Here is a 15,319-nt window from a genome sequence, read left to right on the forward strand (position 1 = left end):
AAATCCCATAGACAGGATAACAGAGCATTTCAAATTGGAAAAAGCTGTTGTAGTTTTCCATTGTGGTAAGAGATCACATCATAGATTTTAAATATGCACTAAAGAATGTTATTAAGAATACAAAAACTATGTTTTTAAAATGTTGTAGTCAAATTCTTATCCAGCCCACTAAAAAGAATACCACATTTATACTCTGTACTTCTCAAGCCACAGTCATGGCATAGCCATGATTTCCAGTAAAATTTGGTGTTACATTTAGCTGTATAACACTACTAATCACAGGGTAATTTCAACAATAAATATTTGGTTACACTCTGCTTTGTCATCAGTGCAAGTAATTTAGCTGAAATTGATCACCCAGAGAATCCAAACTCCTCTTTTAGAGACTATTTTTATTTTCTGGTAACTGAAAGTCTTCTCCTATAGAACATTTCTCTAGAAATAGTGCTTTGCAAACAGAAAACCACAGAGACAATGTCAGAAGCAAAATGGAAGATTCAAATCTAGAGCAGCAAGGCAATTCATAGTTGCTTTTAAACTGTCCTTAGCTAGCCCTACTTTACTACTCAACACCAAAGTCTAACAGTGACCTTACAGAGCACACAGGCTACATCGCTTCATAACAATTAGGTAAATTAAAGTCAAGTTATATCACACCACTCTTCAGAAAGAAAAAAAATTCTGGGAAGAAACAAAAACGCAGAAGAATGAGCGCCACTGTAGCTATTATATCAAGTAAAACACACAGACACTGACAGTCTCTAGTTTTACTGAAATACTCCTGCAATGCTCCTTTACAAGATCTCTGAAGAGCCAGGCTACTGTTAACGAACAGCAGTATCTTACCTCTATTAAAAAGAGAGCTAAGAAACCAAAATTAAAAAAAAAAAAAAAAAAAAACAACAACATTTACCTGCTTTGGAGAATATTAAGAGACAGCCAATCAGTATTTACTCAAGAGGCCAACTTAATAAGTCAGGCCTTCATAGCATCTCATATAATTGAGTCCAGGTATCATCTGTTACCGACCCCCAAAGAAAACTGTGATGTGCAGAGCAGAGGGTTCTGAACTTCTCAGACAACCTCAAAGGCTCCCTACAATCAAGTGATGTGCTCTGATAACATCCAGACCCAGCACTGCTCCAAAACTAGGGGACAAAAAAAAAAAAAAAAAAAAAAACCACAAACAAACACAAAGCACAGAACAGAATGGCTATTTTTTGACTACTCTGTAGTTAGTAATCTATGTTCTGTTGATAAGACTTTCACACATCCTGTAAATCTTTACAACATACTCAAACACATAGTGAGCATTAATATGGAAATCAGTTGCTAGCAGAGTTACTTTCACACAGTTCATAACACAAACACTGTAATTCAGAAATCAATATTTGCTAGAAGGAAAAATACTCACTGTACTGTTAATATGCTGCTTTCTGTGAAATATTACAGAACTGCCACATTCAACAGTTTAAGTTTTACACATTAAAAGCAAACAAGTTCATAAGAAGTTTAAACAGCCCACAGAACTGCTGTTATTCAGAATGTTTTTACTCAGATAATTTTCCGGTATTAAAAATAAAGACAACAAAAGTCACAAGTTACCTTTAACACCACTGGAAGTCTTGAAGACTTGTAGAATGCGATCCAACTATGACAACTGGATAACAGCCTGATGTCTTCTTGATCTACAACAGAATACAGACTTAAATTTCTTGTCAGAGTAATCGTCTTCCCACCAACCAACTGATTTGGAAAAACATAAGAGTTAACTTGTTTAAAAAAAAAAAAAAAAAATTCATTTAAGCACTTCAACACCCTGCAAATACTAAGGAGGTGACAACCACAAATTTAACTTGCAGTTTCATTTTTAAAGTCTCTTCAAAAACTGCATGGCAGTTTAACTCCTTCAGTCAAAAAGAGACTTTTTCTACAGAGAAAGAAATAACCCCTCACAATTTCAAAGAATCGAAATGCAGTTTGATTACGTGTACAATGCTGGCCATAACACAGTCACACACTCCCACAGGCCCCTTTCCTACTTCCATGTCTTTCCTAATGTCTAGCATACAATGAGCAACTTTTCAGCTTTGCTTTTCTTGGGTTCATTCTGCCTTCTATATGGAAGAAAACTCACCTCTCGCTCTTCATCTCCCCCAAAAGCATATAATCAGCTCCAGAACAAAACTACCATTTGAATTAGTGCATCTTTTTCTAGAAAGCACTTGATTTTACTTTAAAAATATCTAAAAACAGCATATACACTATATAATACAATCTTTGATAACATTTTTACCCTACTGAAATCTACAAGTGATAAACTAAGATACACTAAACTGAGTGATAATCTCACATTCTTTCAATTATGAGGGTGGTATTGTGTACTACAGCTAAGCAGCACAAACTGTTTAGATTTGTTTTCTAGTCAGTGAACCATTTCATAGCCACATTACCCAAGCTTGCCCATGTTACAGGTACATCATCTATCTCTGCTGACAGTGACAGGGCCCAAAGGAAAGCTGTGACATTGTGTTGGCTTGGGGGGTTAGTTTGGGTGTCAGGAAATGGTTCTTCAGCAGAGGGCAGCAGGCATGGAACAGGCTGCCCAGGGCGCTGGGCACGGCCCCAGGTGTCAGAGTCGATGGAGCATTTGGACACAGCTCTTAGAAACACTATTTGATTGTTGGGTGGAGCTCAGAATTGGACTTGTTGATCCCTGTGAGTCTCTTCCAAATCAGGACAGTCTGTGTTTCTATGACCTATCATTCTTTACTCCACTTCCTCCCCTTTTCATAGTTGAACAGATTGACACATTTCCTAGTTCTTGCAATTCTTTAAAGTATTCCCAATTACATACAAAAATTATATTCTAAGAGTAATATCTCACTGACAAAAGTAAAAGCAGAATTAGAAATATATATATATATAATGGAATCCTGTAAGAACCAAATTCAGAATAGAATGATATGACCTTGGCACATTTTATATGCTACGTATAAAACTAGTTCAAAATTATTTGCGTAAGAACTTACAGCAATACCTCCTTTAAATGTCTTAAAACATGCCCAGAACACTTTCCTATGATCCATGCTCTTCATTCTTAAATACATGACTCGGGAAGAGGCCACATTTTAAAAAAATGGACATTTTTACCTATATCCATACTCACTAAATGAGTCAAATCATACTGAATGTAGTAATTAATACTATGAAGTTATATATTAATAAATGAAGTTATTCTTCAGGTTGCATCCCCAAATGAGAGTGATTTAAGCCTACAGTATTGCCACTGAAATCCCAGTAAGACACCGACAGGTCAGACTGGTTTCAGAGAAAAACCATTATTTGCTCCTACCATTGAAGCCATAACAAGAAGTGATAATAAGAATTATATTTCTTATGGATTAACTGCAATTGCTGAGGACTTACCAAATCAGAGGTGGAACAAGAAGTATATTTCTGAAGAAATGAAACTTGTAAGTCTACACTGTGCAGCCCTAGCTGTTAAGTCTAAACTCTCCCTCTTTTCTGACTTCAAAATGCACACATGGGATATGTACTTCTGCAAGTCCTGTCTAGATCATTATCATAGATCCAAGATGCATTATTACAGTGCAAAATCCTCTGCCACGAGTACAAGCTGTCAATACAAGTTCTGAGATCCACAGCCTCTGAAAACCAGGAAGGAAAGGCCTATTCTAAGCTCAAAGGGAACTCAACTCAGCAGAAAGCTGTAATTCATGCAAAAGAGCAGCTCAACTTCTCACCATAGAGAAAACAGCACAGTAAGCAGAAATGGAAATGTTGGAAGAAGGAGAGCAGCAGCTGAAGCAGAACACTTCTGCGGAATACCCTTCCATGTAACACAGGATGGCACAAAGGAGGGTCTGCCCAGCAACAGGTTGGCTCTGGAGTTTAAGGACAGAGTTCATTTCCTACTCAAAACTTTAAAACTTCGCGCCAAAGGATGCAGCTGTGCTTTTTGAGTATTTCCTATTACAGAAATACATCATTTCAAACTCTCCAGGTCTAGAAATATACAAGCCTGCAAGAATTTCCTGAAGGCTGTTCTGTAGAGCTATGGGCGTATAGCATTACTAATGCTCTGGTAGCGCACATGCTAGCAGACAAGAAAATGAGGCAGTAAAGCTAAGTAAAGCACTACATGTCAATGAAAGAGCTATAAGTGATATGTTTTTAATTAAGAACGGGTCTTGGGCAGCTTTACAAGAAGCAAAGCCATCTTAAGCGCCCTGTTTACTAGCCATTCCTATTATCAAAGCACCTCAACACCGGTTTATTCACTGGCTAGCTGTCGCTTATTCCCAACCAACGGTTTTATTTCAGAAGCTCTTTCTAGAAATCATAATCATTAAGATGACCAAAATCTCAAACCACCTCCTTTTACAGACCTCCTTTACGTCTCAGCAGTCACTTGCAGAACACCGGCTCCTCAGCCCGTTCTAGTCACACACACCTACCCTTCCGTATCCACACCAGATGCCCGCATTACGTGCAGCCCTCGCTGGGTGGAAGCTCAACTAATGGAGATGAGGACACATCTGGGGACGACACCCGATCCCCTTCCCCGCCTCGCAGCCTGGGCCGGGAGGGCAGCACGGCCAGCCCCAGCCGGCCGCCGGCGATGGGACGGGCTGCCAGGACCCGGCAGGGAGGCCGAAGGCAGTGGCGGCGCCGCGAGGGAGATTCGAAACCAATCTCCGAAAGAGCGTTAACGGCCTCCGAGCGGCCGCCACAGGGGCCGGGGGGCTCAGCGAGCCCCGGGCCGCAGCCGCCGCGCCGGACACGCTTCCTCGGAGCCGCTGCCGCCCCCTGCCGCCCCCGCTCCACCCCTGCCGGGCCCCGCTCTGACAGCCCCCGACCTCCCGCCTCCCAGCCGACGCCCGGCGCCGAGAGCGAAGCGAGGAGAGAGGAAACAGGCAGCGCTGCCCCCGAGGCGAGCAGCCGGCCCGGCCCCGCCCGCGGCCTCCGCGTCCCGCGACGGGAGGGAGCGGGGAGAGAGCGCCGGCGGGTCCGGGGCTCGGCGGCCCCCGGCCGCGTCCACAGCCCGCACACGCCGCCGCGACCGCTCCGCGTTCCCCCCGTCTCCATCCCCCCCCGGCTCCGCTCCCCACCGCCAGCTGAAGGCGTCGACCCACAGCGGCTCCCCACCGGTACCTGTCGGCCAAACGGCCGCCGCGCGCCCGCCGCTCACGTACGAAATCCAAGTTCCCAACCGCAGCCGTCAGCCCAGCCCGGGAGAAACCCCCGCCGGCCCCGCCCCCCGGCCAATCCGCGCCCCGCCCGTCCCCGCGCCCCGCCTCCTTCCAACCCCTCGGCCCCGCCCCCGAGTCGGGCCCCGCCCCGCGCCCCTCACCCCGCCGCCATTGGCTGAAGCGCCCGTCGATCATCAGAACGGGTGCTCCGCTACGGCCCGTCCTGCGCTGCCGCCAACGGCTGTTGCATGTCTGGGTTGGGGGGGGTTTGGTACTCGCTGCCCGGCCTTGTGCGGTCGGTGGTTGTTTGATTGCCTGTGTTAATCTTTCCGTTCCAGCTTTCTCCCAGCATAGGAAAGGCGAGTTAAGCTTTGGGCAGAGAGGTAATGGTCAGGCCTGCGCTTGGTGCATGTGTGTACAAGAAAGAAGAGGCTGAGAGAAACATAGCAGTAACAGGTGTATAAAATCTGTGAAGTAGACAAGGCCTCTCCTAACTTTGGTCTTTTTTGTTTTGCTCGTTAAGAAAATTATTTGCACCACACAGTCACACTGAATTTACAAAGCCCAGAACGCAGTGTCTGCTGCCTGTACAGCTTCATCATTTTTATGCGTTGTCACAAAATCACAGAATCATTGCAGTTGGAAAAGACCTCTAAGATCGCCTCGTCCAACCATCTGCCCATCGCCACCATGCCCACTAACTCAAAAGCCACATCCACACCTGTCTTGAACTCCAGGGATTCCACCACCTCCCTGAGCAGCCACTTCCAATGCCATGCTTCTATTTCAGAGATGAATTTTTTCCTAATTCCCAACCTGAACTTCCCCTGATGCAATCTAAGGCCATTCCCATTCATCCTATTATGACCTGAAGTTAACCAAAAGCTTCTCACTTCACCTCCCTAAGAACACAGAGTAGATTTTCTGGTTTGCAGCAAGCTGTGCAGTAAAGTAAGCAGTTTTCTGGGTAACCTCTGTGTCATGATAGAGAAAACTGGAATAAAAAGATAAAAAGAAGAGAAAGAGAAGTATTATGACTGAGGCTCTGAGTGTTCTTTAGAGAATTCTAGGGAAAAAAAATCCTTAGATTTCTAAACATTCTTTGTCAAAAGTTTCTGCGTAGTGCTATGCGCCATGCATCACTTGAGCCACGTTTTTTGAGGAAGTGGAGGGATATGCCTTCACAGTGACACTTTTAGCACACCAGGTTCTCAATTATAACAGCTTACTACTGGAAATGAAGTCAACAGGCAATGTGCCATAAATACTTCCATATTCATACTGTAAGTATTTCATAATATTTAAAGTGGAGGAATCAAGTCCAGTTTGATGCTTCAGAAATGGGAGTGCTATTAAAGGAAATTAATGTGAGCACGCAAGAGCAACAGGCCACCAGCAATGACCAGGGTGTAAGTAGAATTTGATATGTATGCTTAATTCAGCATTGTTCATTCCACACACAGTCAAGAAGACCCATAATTAAAGAGTGAGTTATAATGCATCTGCACAAGCAGTTTTAATTCTGGTATTTACTAGGAATATTACTTGATGTTGTAATCTTCATGTTTCATTATAGCAAATAATTTCAATAAATCTAACTAAAGATTTTTCAGTATGACTCCATCTATATTCAAAAACAGATATTTTTTTTAATAAAGCCTTTGACTCTTTTAAAGAGGGGACGGAGTACCACTTTTCTTTTTCAAGAGAATCCATCAGTGTGGTTCTTTCTTTGATATAGCAGATGTTACAGTTATCACAGCACAGCCTGGTTTAGGATTGTACTTCTGGACAGTTTTTATATGCACAACAATCTCCAAAGCTGTATTTATCATCTTCTCTGCCTTATTCTTCAGGGGCTTTAACATGAGGGAAAGACAGCCAAACATTCTTCAGTTCCATGAGAAAATAATACAGCAGCTTCTGATGCTTTCAGAAACAAACAAACAAAGCAAAACAAAACAAAAAAAGCTAGGAGCAACTATCCCTAAGGGTTTAATTTACAGACACAATGGGAGACACTTGGTCTGTGCAGCTTTTAATGCTACCTGAATTTCTACTCTCCCATTTGCTGTTTATTACTGCTAGCAACAATCTGGCTGCCAGTATTTAATGCCATTGGCCTGAGCAAGTTTAACTGGCACAACACAAAAAAAAAAAAAGCAGCTGTGCCTCTAACAGTCTTATTTTCAGTAAGGTTCCCAGTGTTGCTAAAACCAATGGAAATGCCTGTAGTGAATTTTACATAGATTAGAAAAGTCAGAAAAATTGTAACAGAGACAGCAACTGACTTTCACCCTTCTGCATCTTTCCTCAGACAGCCTCAGACATAACTCTTGAGAAGCCCAGTTAGTAGTGTTCCCCCCAGAGAGGTTTGTTCACTCCGATGTTTCTTCTGATGCTGGTTTTAGGCCATTTGTTTCTGGAAAAATCTGCAGCCGTATAACAAACTTTCCTTCTTCTCTGGCACATAATTTTAGGAAAGTAAATAGCCTAAGAGTGACATTGGCTTAAAATGTGATGTTCCTTTTCCTTAAAACACATAGAAAATAAAATTTAATATCATTTTTGGTGTATGCTCTTTTTTTATGTGGTTTACATGGCCTAAGGAGTAGAAGGGTGCAGATAATTTCATAGTGACAGTAATGAAGCATCCAGATTGCCAAATGCCATTCCATCTACAGCATGACAGGTGGCCATTTTCCTTGGGCTGCTCATTTTTGGATGTATTCTACTGCACTTGCACCAGACTAATATCATTAATACAGTTTCAAGTATTCTCTTCTAGCATCTTTTCACTCTTCCAAGTTTGTAGTTATATTTTATCTAGAGACTGAATTGATAAGAGCACTCTGTTGTTGCATTCAATTTGCCAAATTTCTTGAACGCGCTGATGCAACCAAAATACTGTTTAACAGAAATAAAGATTGCAGCAATATAGCTGAATGTAAACAGCAAATTTTGAACATCATACTGGAGCTGTCTGTACAGATGAGAACTCAAAAAGGCTGCTTGTTCAAGTTGGCTTCTTAGCTTTATCGAGACAATATTAATTTAACTTTCCCTTTATAATATTTGTCCTGCAAAGACTCCGTGTTACTCTGGCAACATAGTCATTAGCAATAAAATAAAATAAATGAGAAAATAACATTAATTTCAAACCATAAATTATTCAATGTTAAAAGAAAGAAAGGCATAAGGATAAATACACACATTACCTTTGTTGCATGGAAGTATTTCTCCATCTTGAAGGTTTTGAAGAAGAAACAAATTTTAAAAAATTCCAAGTAATGGCTGAAGTAAGTAAACACAGTAGTAATAAAACCACATAACTTATTCCTGGTTTAATATTGTAAATAGTGTTAATTTTTAGTTATTTTAAACTTAATTACTAAGCTTCACCATTGTGGATTTTATTGAGTGGTTTAAAATCCTGAGTGGTTTAAAGCTGGTTCTGAAAGAGTATCTCTCTCCTTCCACAAATTATTCTTATAGATGGGGATCTTAGGAGGGAATAAGCTTTTGCTCTCTGGTAGGGAAGTGTATCTCTTCTTTTTTGTTCATAGACGTGCCAGAGTCTGCTGACAAATCTGCTTTCATGTCTGCTGGTGTTCAGCAAGGCTCAAAAGTCAATGAGAATATCTTTCACAATTATTAGAGAATATGCTGCAGCATAGAAAACGCACACTAAGAAAAGAGGTTCATTGTACTTGAAACTTTTCTGTGATAAACCTGTGTTACCAATCCTCTGCATGGGGTTGTATTAAATGATCTCCAGAGGTGTTTTCCAACCCTGTCTGATTCAGTGATTCTGTGATTCTGTAACAGTCTTTTCTGTCTATTGGCATGAGTCTTCGTATGTGCAACAGCACAACTTGCATTCAGTGTCTCAGGGTTACACAATCTACACACATACACAAAGTATGGGATGGGAAAGGTACTCAAGCCTCACAGGAAAAGGTGTTGCTATTGATTGCTGATCAAGGAATGTCATTTCCAAATGTGTGATTCTGCTTTGCCTTTGTGGCAGTAGAACAGTGCCAGATTCCTTCCCGCCTTGCATTTTGACGCATCAGATAATGCCCCAAACAAGAGACAGGTTACATTGCTGTGGTTTGAAGGCGTGACTTTTCTTATTGCCCAGCTGTGGTGCTGACAGGAAGGACAAATGCAACAATCCCACTCTGACAGTTTTTACATGATGATTATAAGCTGATAAACTTAATTGTGGGGTTGTTAAATTATTAAGATTCCAATACTGCAGTCACTACTGCTGCCCTCTTTGCTGTGAGCGCAGCTTTTGAATTGCTAAGATTCTTTTGGGTTACTGCTACCCTCCCTTGAGGATGGACCTCAAGTTAGTACAAGTCACTTCTGTCAAAGGAGATGTTGACTGGCAGATCAAATTGTTCAAGAAAAGAAGCTTGCTTTTATCTCTGGACAAAAAGGCACACTTTAATGGCTTCTGCATCTTTCACAGCAATGGAAGTTGTAGAGCTGTGTGTATTACATGCGAGGGGGAAAAAAAAAACACCACCAAAATAACAGAAAACTCAGAAGATGAGCATTATGCATTGTAGGGTAAACATAATTCGTTTAATCCCTTTACTCAGCTGTTGTTAATGGTCAAAATCTGCCCCGCTACATGAATTCCACTGATCACAAAAAGCAAGCAGTACAAAGTGACTGCTGATGTGAAAAGCCTGTGTTCTCTCGATGTTGCTGCTTGGCGTTGCTACAGACAGGGTAGTGAAGCGGATAACACATATTGGCATGGGTAAGTGGCAAGTGTTGCTGAAGACCTAGATTTTGTTTGTAGAGCAAACATCCACAACACACAGAAAGACCCAGCCTAGCAGACCAACCAGGCCTCAAAGCCAATTATGAAAAATGAAATGTAGTTGGAACACAGTTGTGTGGTAATGAGGGACAGGATGGAAGCCGTTAATAAAGAAAATAATTTACTTATTTCATAGCTGAACATTCACTGGAGACTCCAGAAAATAAATACATTGACAAAGCAAGGGATGTGTCTGTTCTAACTCAGTAACAGCATCATTGTTGCATATCTGGTGTTTCTATGACAAAGCTGATAATTCTGAATTTAAATACAGTCTGTTAACATCTCTCTGTTCTTTTTCTGATTGTACCTAATTTTATTAAGTATTTGCTTACAAAAACTTCTGGACTCTGGTGAGACAGAGCTTGTCCTCAGCACATCGAAAACTGTGATAGATAGATATGTTTGGCACATACACACTAGCTGCAACTTTTTTTTAGGCATGAAGCCATAAGGTGAAAGTCATTTGGCATGAGAGAAAGGCCAACTTAAAAAGAGGGCAGAAGAGCTGGCTCAATCCTGGACTGGAAAAAAGAGAGTACTGGAAGAAAATGCTATCTGCTTGCGACATCCACGTCAGATTAGATGAAATGGATGCACATTCATCGATAATAACAACTTGCAGAGGCACATCCTCCAGCTATCTCATTAAGATAATAGAAGGAATTAGTTTTTTGTGTAGAGATCTGTATAGTTGCTATTGTCTCATCAGGAGATCTCTATGTGCCTGTTTGGACTCTGATCTCCACTCCTGCTTTAAGAGTAGTTACTAAAAAAAGCCAGCAGACCGCACTAATATCTGCTCCTCCTGACGGTAAAGATTTTCTTGTTTTGACTTCTACCTTGCAATTTCAGAATGAGCAGATGGGATTGTGTGAGAGATCTTCCACTTGGCTGACAAAGCTATGGATAATTTTCACTACTGTAAGAAAATTTTATGCAGCTGATAAATAGAATCTTGGAAAAATTGTACTTTGGAAGAGATGTTTTTTTATTTATATTGGAGCCCCATGAGAGCTATACCAATTAGCTCAGGTCCCACTCCAATGGTAAAAAGTATATTTATCTCACCGGCTTAGTATCTCTCATACCTAGTTCTAGAATCACCCAGCTAAACCAAGAAGCAACCAATCTTAACTCTCAACTAAGTCTGAAGAAACAGAGAGTGGCTATATTTCATACAAATCATCAAACAATTCACAGGAACAGTTTCCCTAAGAGTCTTTAAAGATAATCTTGAGCACAGTTTCTTATGGTAGAAAGGCAAACCACTATGAATGCATTTGGTATTGCAGTGTACATCACAGCATGAGCGAAGGGTGCATTGCTTAATCAGATGAGTTAAACGTTTACCCTGCAACTCCTCATAGGAGTTTTGGCCTCGTTATTGGCCTCAATAACAAGACAAATTAGAATATGTACCACAATATTTGTGCATGAATAAAGTCAAATTCCTGAAAGAACTTTGAATAGAATATTTATTTACATTTTCTACTGCTTTCTAAACTGTTTCTTACAACTTACTGACTTTATTTTTCTGTGAAATTTTTGAAACTTTCCATAGGCAAAAAGTTAAAAACAGGAATTCACAACACAGGCACAGGCAAAATCAAAATCAAATACACTCTCCTTAAAAAAAGGAAAATAAAACAAAAATCATGAAAAAAAATAGCAAAAGTACTCGTCCATTTCTTCTCCTCATGCATTTAAAGAGAGAAAAAGACAGATTTGATACCATATCCAAGCACTTACCTGTATCCTGAAAGCTAAAGCTTTTCAAAAATTTACATCAAAAAACATATGCAGCTACTACACTTCTTTCTTCAGGAGGTATGCTGTGAGTCTTATACAGTAAGTTTTCCCAAGCCATAGTGAGGACCACATAGTTTATTGGTGTGGGTCATCTTCCATTTCACTTGTGGAACAACCACATAACTGCTCCAATGGAAAAGTAACTTTAAGAAAATATTGAGTCATTTCTAACTGCTCCAGCTGTGGTTCTGGCCTTTACTTGATGTGAGAGAACAGTGCATACAAGAGGCAGCTAAGATACTTATTTCTGTCCCATTCCAAGCACTTGAACAATATCCCTGACTTTTCCTGGCTTCTCCTCAAAATATCAGGAATCAAGAAGACAGCCTTATGCATCCTATCAATTATCTACTGCAGGTCAGAAAATTGTCTGCACATTCCATCTCGGAGATTGCTATGTTGGGAAACACAGTGAAGTTGGGTTTCTGCAAGTCCACTTCGCTTGACCATGAAATAATGCTTCTCCAATACTTCAAGCTTCACTGCTAAGAAGACCCAGATACTTCCAGGAATATCTTTTTCTCACATCACTACTGGTGTGGAAGCACAGTTCCTTGCACTATAGCCCTCATGATGTGACAGTGTTCCCACATTTGTGTAAGCCTTTCACAGGGCCAAGAAAATCTGATCAGCAGGGAATGCATTTGTAGCAGATGAAGAAGAAACTAGTATTCAGATTGGTGTTAGCACATAAAAATAATTTCAACTTTCCTGATTAGCAAGGTTTTATTGTTTTTATTTTCTTAAAAATAAGTGACTCAAAGCACAGCATGTTATATGCATTTTGAGGCATTTCATCACAATCAAGATACGTATTTTTTTTCTTCCAAGTTACTGCCTTTTTCTCAGTGAAGTCCTGATGTTCCTCCCGTAGTTTATCCACATATTTTTGTACAATTATGTGTGTTTTTGTAAGCACACACTTCCAGTATCTCTGAACTTGCTTACCAGGATATGACCCAATGTTAAGGCTGAACTGGCCAAGCGGTTTAACACACACATGGGTTCAGGTAGGGTGTGACCAGAAGAGGGAATGCAGCCCACCCAAGTCAGCCTGTGAGTGCCAAGTTAAGTAATTTTACTAGCAGGCTTTTTCCCTTTAACCCCCCAACAAAACATACAATCAAAAGGTGAAGAGTTCAATTATGAAACAAACAGGACTCCTTTAGAAATATGCAGCTGGCTGTAGCCGAAGACAGACCATGATGTCATTGGGTGGGAACTTCCCCTCACTGTACGCAAGCAGCATGGGAGGGATGCAATGTTAGATGTGAATAAATCTCAGGGACAGTTTGAATATATTATAGCTTTTAGTTGGTACAACTTGTTTGCAACATCGGTGACTTTCTGTTTTATATCTCCAACTCTTGTTCATCTGCCATTAACTAGGACCCACAAAATTTTCCATTCCTAGCCATCTATGCTACTCTTACACACAGGCTAAAAGCTAATCTGATTTGCAAAGCTGTCAATCACAGCATCGATTAGGTAGTAAACAATGGTTCTAATGTAATCATGAAATGGCAAGCAGCTTTTGCAATGTTTTCTTTGAGTATCTTGTACGATCCCATCTACATTACAACCACATCTGATCCGGGGAACCTGGTTGTTGACAAGTTATCCTATAACTGTGTTTTCAGATTTGTACTGATGGGGCTGCTGAGACCTCACAGTCCTGCCTATGTATGTATACCTTTTAGGTACATTATTCACGTTTTGTAGCTTTGCAGAGCTAGAAACTAGGTTTGCCCACAAGAGATTCAGCAGTTACTATACTTTCCACTATAGGAAAGTCCTTAAGAAAAGCCCATGCATGCTGTTGTCAGCAAAGTTGTCAGAAAAAAAAGCATGTTTAAAAAAATTGTTACTTACATCAGTGTGTCTAATTCTTGCTATTCCACATAAGACCCTAGTGGTTGTAAGAGAACCAAAGGTCAAATCTCTGCCACATCACTGAAAAATAACCTGTATTCTCAGCCACAAGACCTGAATTTTGTCTTGTCTGTTTTAAAATCAAAATATGGCCCAGGGGGATGAATGAACTCTTATTTGTGAGAACTCAGATCAAAAGAAGTTGAGCAAGATATTGCTATATATTTCTTAGTAGTATGTAGGTGTTTATTTGTATCATGAATCTTTCATACAATCTTTTCTCACAGAAAGAGCAGGTTTGATTATAAGTTTTATATTGATCTGCGCTGAGTAATATTAGCATGTATGTCTGAAAGAGATCCAGTTATATCATCCAGCTCTTTCACATTTTGCTCTGCCCATGAAGAATGGGCATTCCTAATTCCTAATTCCATTCTTAGACATTTTTATTTTACAATTTTACGTGATTTTTTTTTTTTTTTAATCAAGGAAAAAAAAATGGAAACAAAGAGCGTTGCAATTGACATTGATTTTCAAAGAAATCTGTTATCAGATTCACAAAGGTCAATATACTCAAAATGCACAGACTCATTGTTTGAACCTACAGAGTTCTAAGGGGAACATATGCATCAGAGAGAGCTAACCTCTTTACAATCATCTATCTCAAGTGTTTGCCTCAGGCCAATTTTTGGCATAAAATAATCCTACCATGTGTAGTCATGACCTTGCTGAGACGTCTGTTATATCTTGCATCAAAAATAATGAACACTTTGATTTTCAGTGAATTTAAAACCTGCTTGATATAAAGTCAAAAGTCTCATACTCTTTTATTTTCCAATATGATTTATTTGTTTTGTTTCTCAAAAGAAAAAAATGTCACCTAATAACAATACTGAGACCGGTTATTCAGATTCAAATTCTTTATTATTGCACTTTTATAGTATTTAATTAGAATAGTTACTACAGTAATATTTTGTCATGACACTAATTTTGATTGTTGTCTATGTTACATTTAGCACTACTTAAGTTTCATACAAGTAAAAGCACCCTACATTGTTGATATGGGATTGAGTGCACCCTAATAGTACAAGCTGAGTGATATAAGAATAGAGAGAGTACAGCTCTGCTGAAAAGAACTTGGGGTACTGGTGGATGGCAGCTGGACATGAGCCAGCAATGTGCCCTCCCAGCCCAGAAAGCCAACCACATCCTGGGCTGCACCAAAACAAGTGTGGCCAGCATGGTGAAGGAGGTGATCCTGCCCCTCTGCTTTACACTGAAAAGGCCTCACCTGGAGCACTGCAACCAAATGTGGATTACACAGTAGAAGAGAGACATAGACCTATTGGAAAGCATCCAAAGGAGGGCCACAAAAATGTTCCAAGGGATGGAACACCTCTCCTATGAGGACAGGCAGAGAGAGCTGCGGCTTTTCAGTCTAAAGAAAAAAAAAAGGCTCTGGGGAGACCTGAGAGCAGTCTTTCGGTATCTGAAGGGGGGCTATAAGAAAGAAGGATACAGACTGTTTAGCAGGATCTGTGGTGACAGGACAATGGGAAATGGTTTCAAACTAAAGGAG

At 40.5% G+C, this 15,319-nt stretch overlaps 1 protein-coding gene across 14 annotated transcripts in view; it reads right to left on the minus strand.

Annotated features, from left to right (window-relative positions):
• EPB41L2 (erythrocyte membrane protein band 4.1 like 2) overlaps nt 1-5,287 on the minus strand; it is a 95,767-nt gene extending 90,480 nt beyond the window's left edge. For all 14 annotated transcript variants that reach the window (XM_052671255.1, XM_052671210.1, XM_052671244.1 and 11 more), the window contains exons 1-2: nt 5,179-5,287; nt 1,606-1,688 (exon numbers count right to left, since the gene is read on the minus strand). The gene's annotated coding sequence lies outside the window, so the exon portion shown is untranslated. The remainder of the gene's footprint in view (nt 1-1,605; nt 1,689-5,178) is intronic.
• Between the last annotated feature and the right edge of the window lie 10,032 nt (nt 5,288-15,319).

The sequence above is a fragment of the Tympanuchus pallidicinctus genome, unplaced genomic scaffold (genome assembly GCF_026119805.1).
Source record: "Tympanuchus pallidicinctus isolate F22 unplaced genomic scaffold, pur_lepc_1.0 scaffold1, whole genome shotgun sequence".
In the NCBI taxonomy this organism is placed as follows: domain Eukaryota; kingdom Metazoa; phylum Chordata; class Aves; order Galliformes; family Phasianidae; genus Tympanuchus; species Tympanuchus pallidicinctus.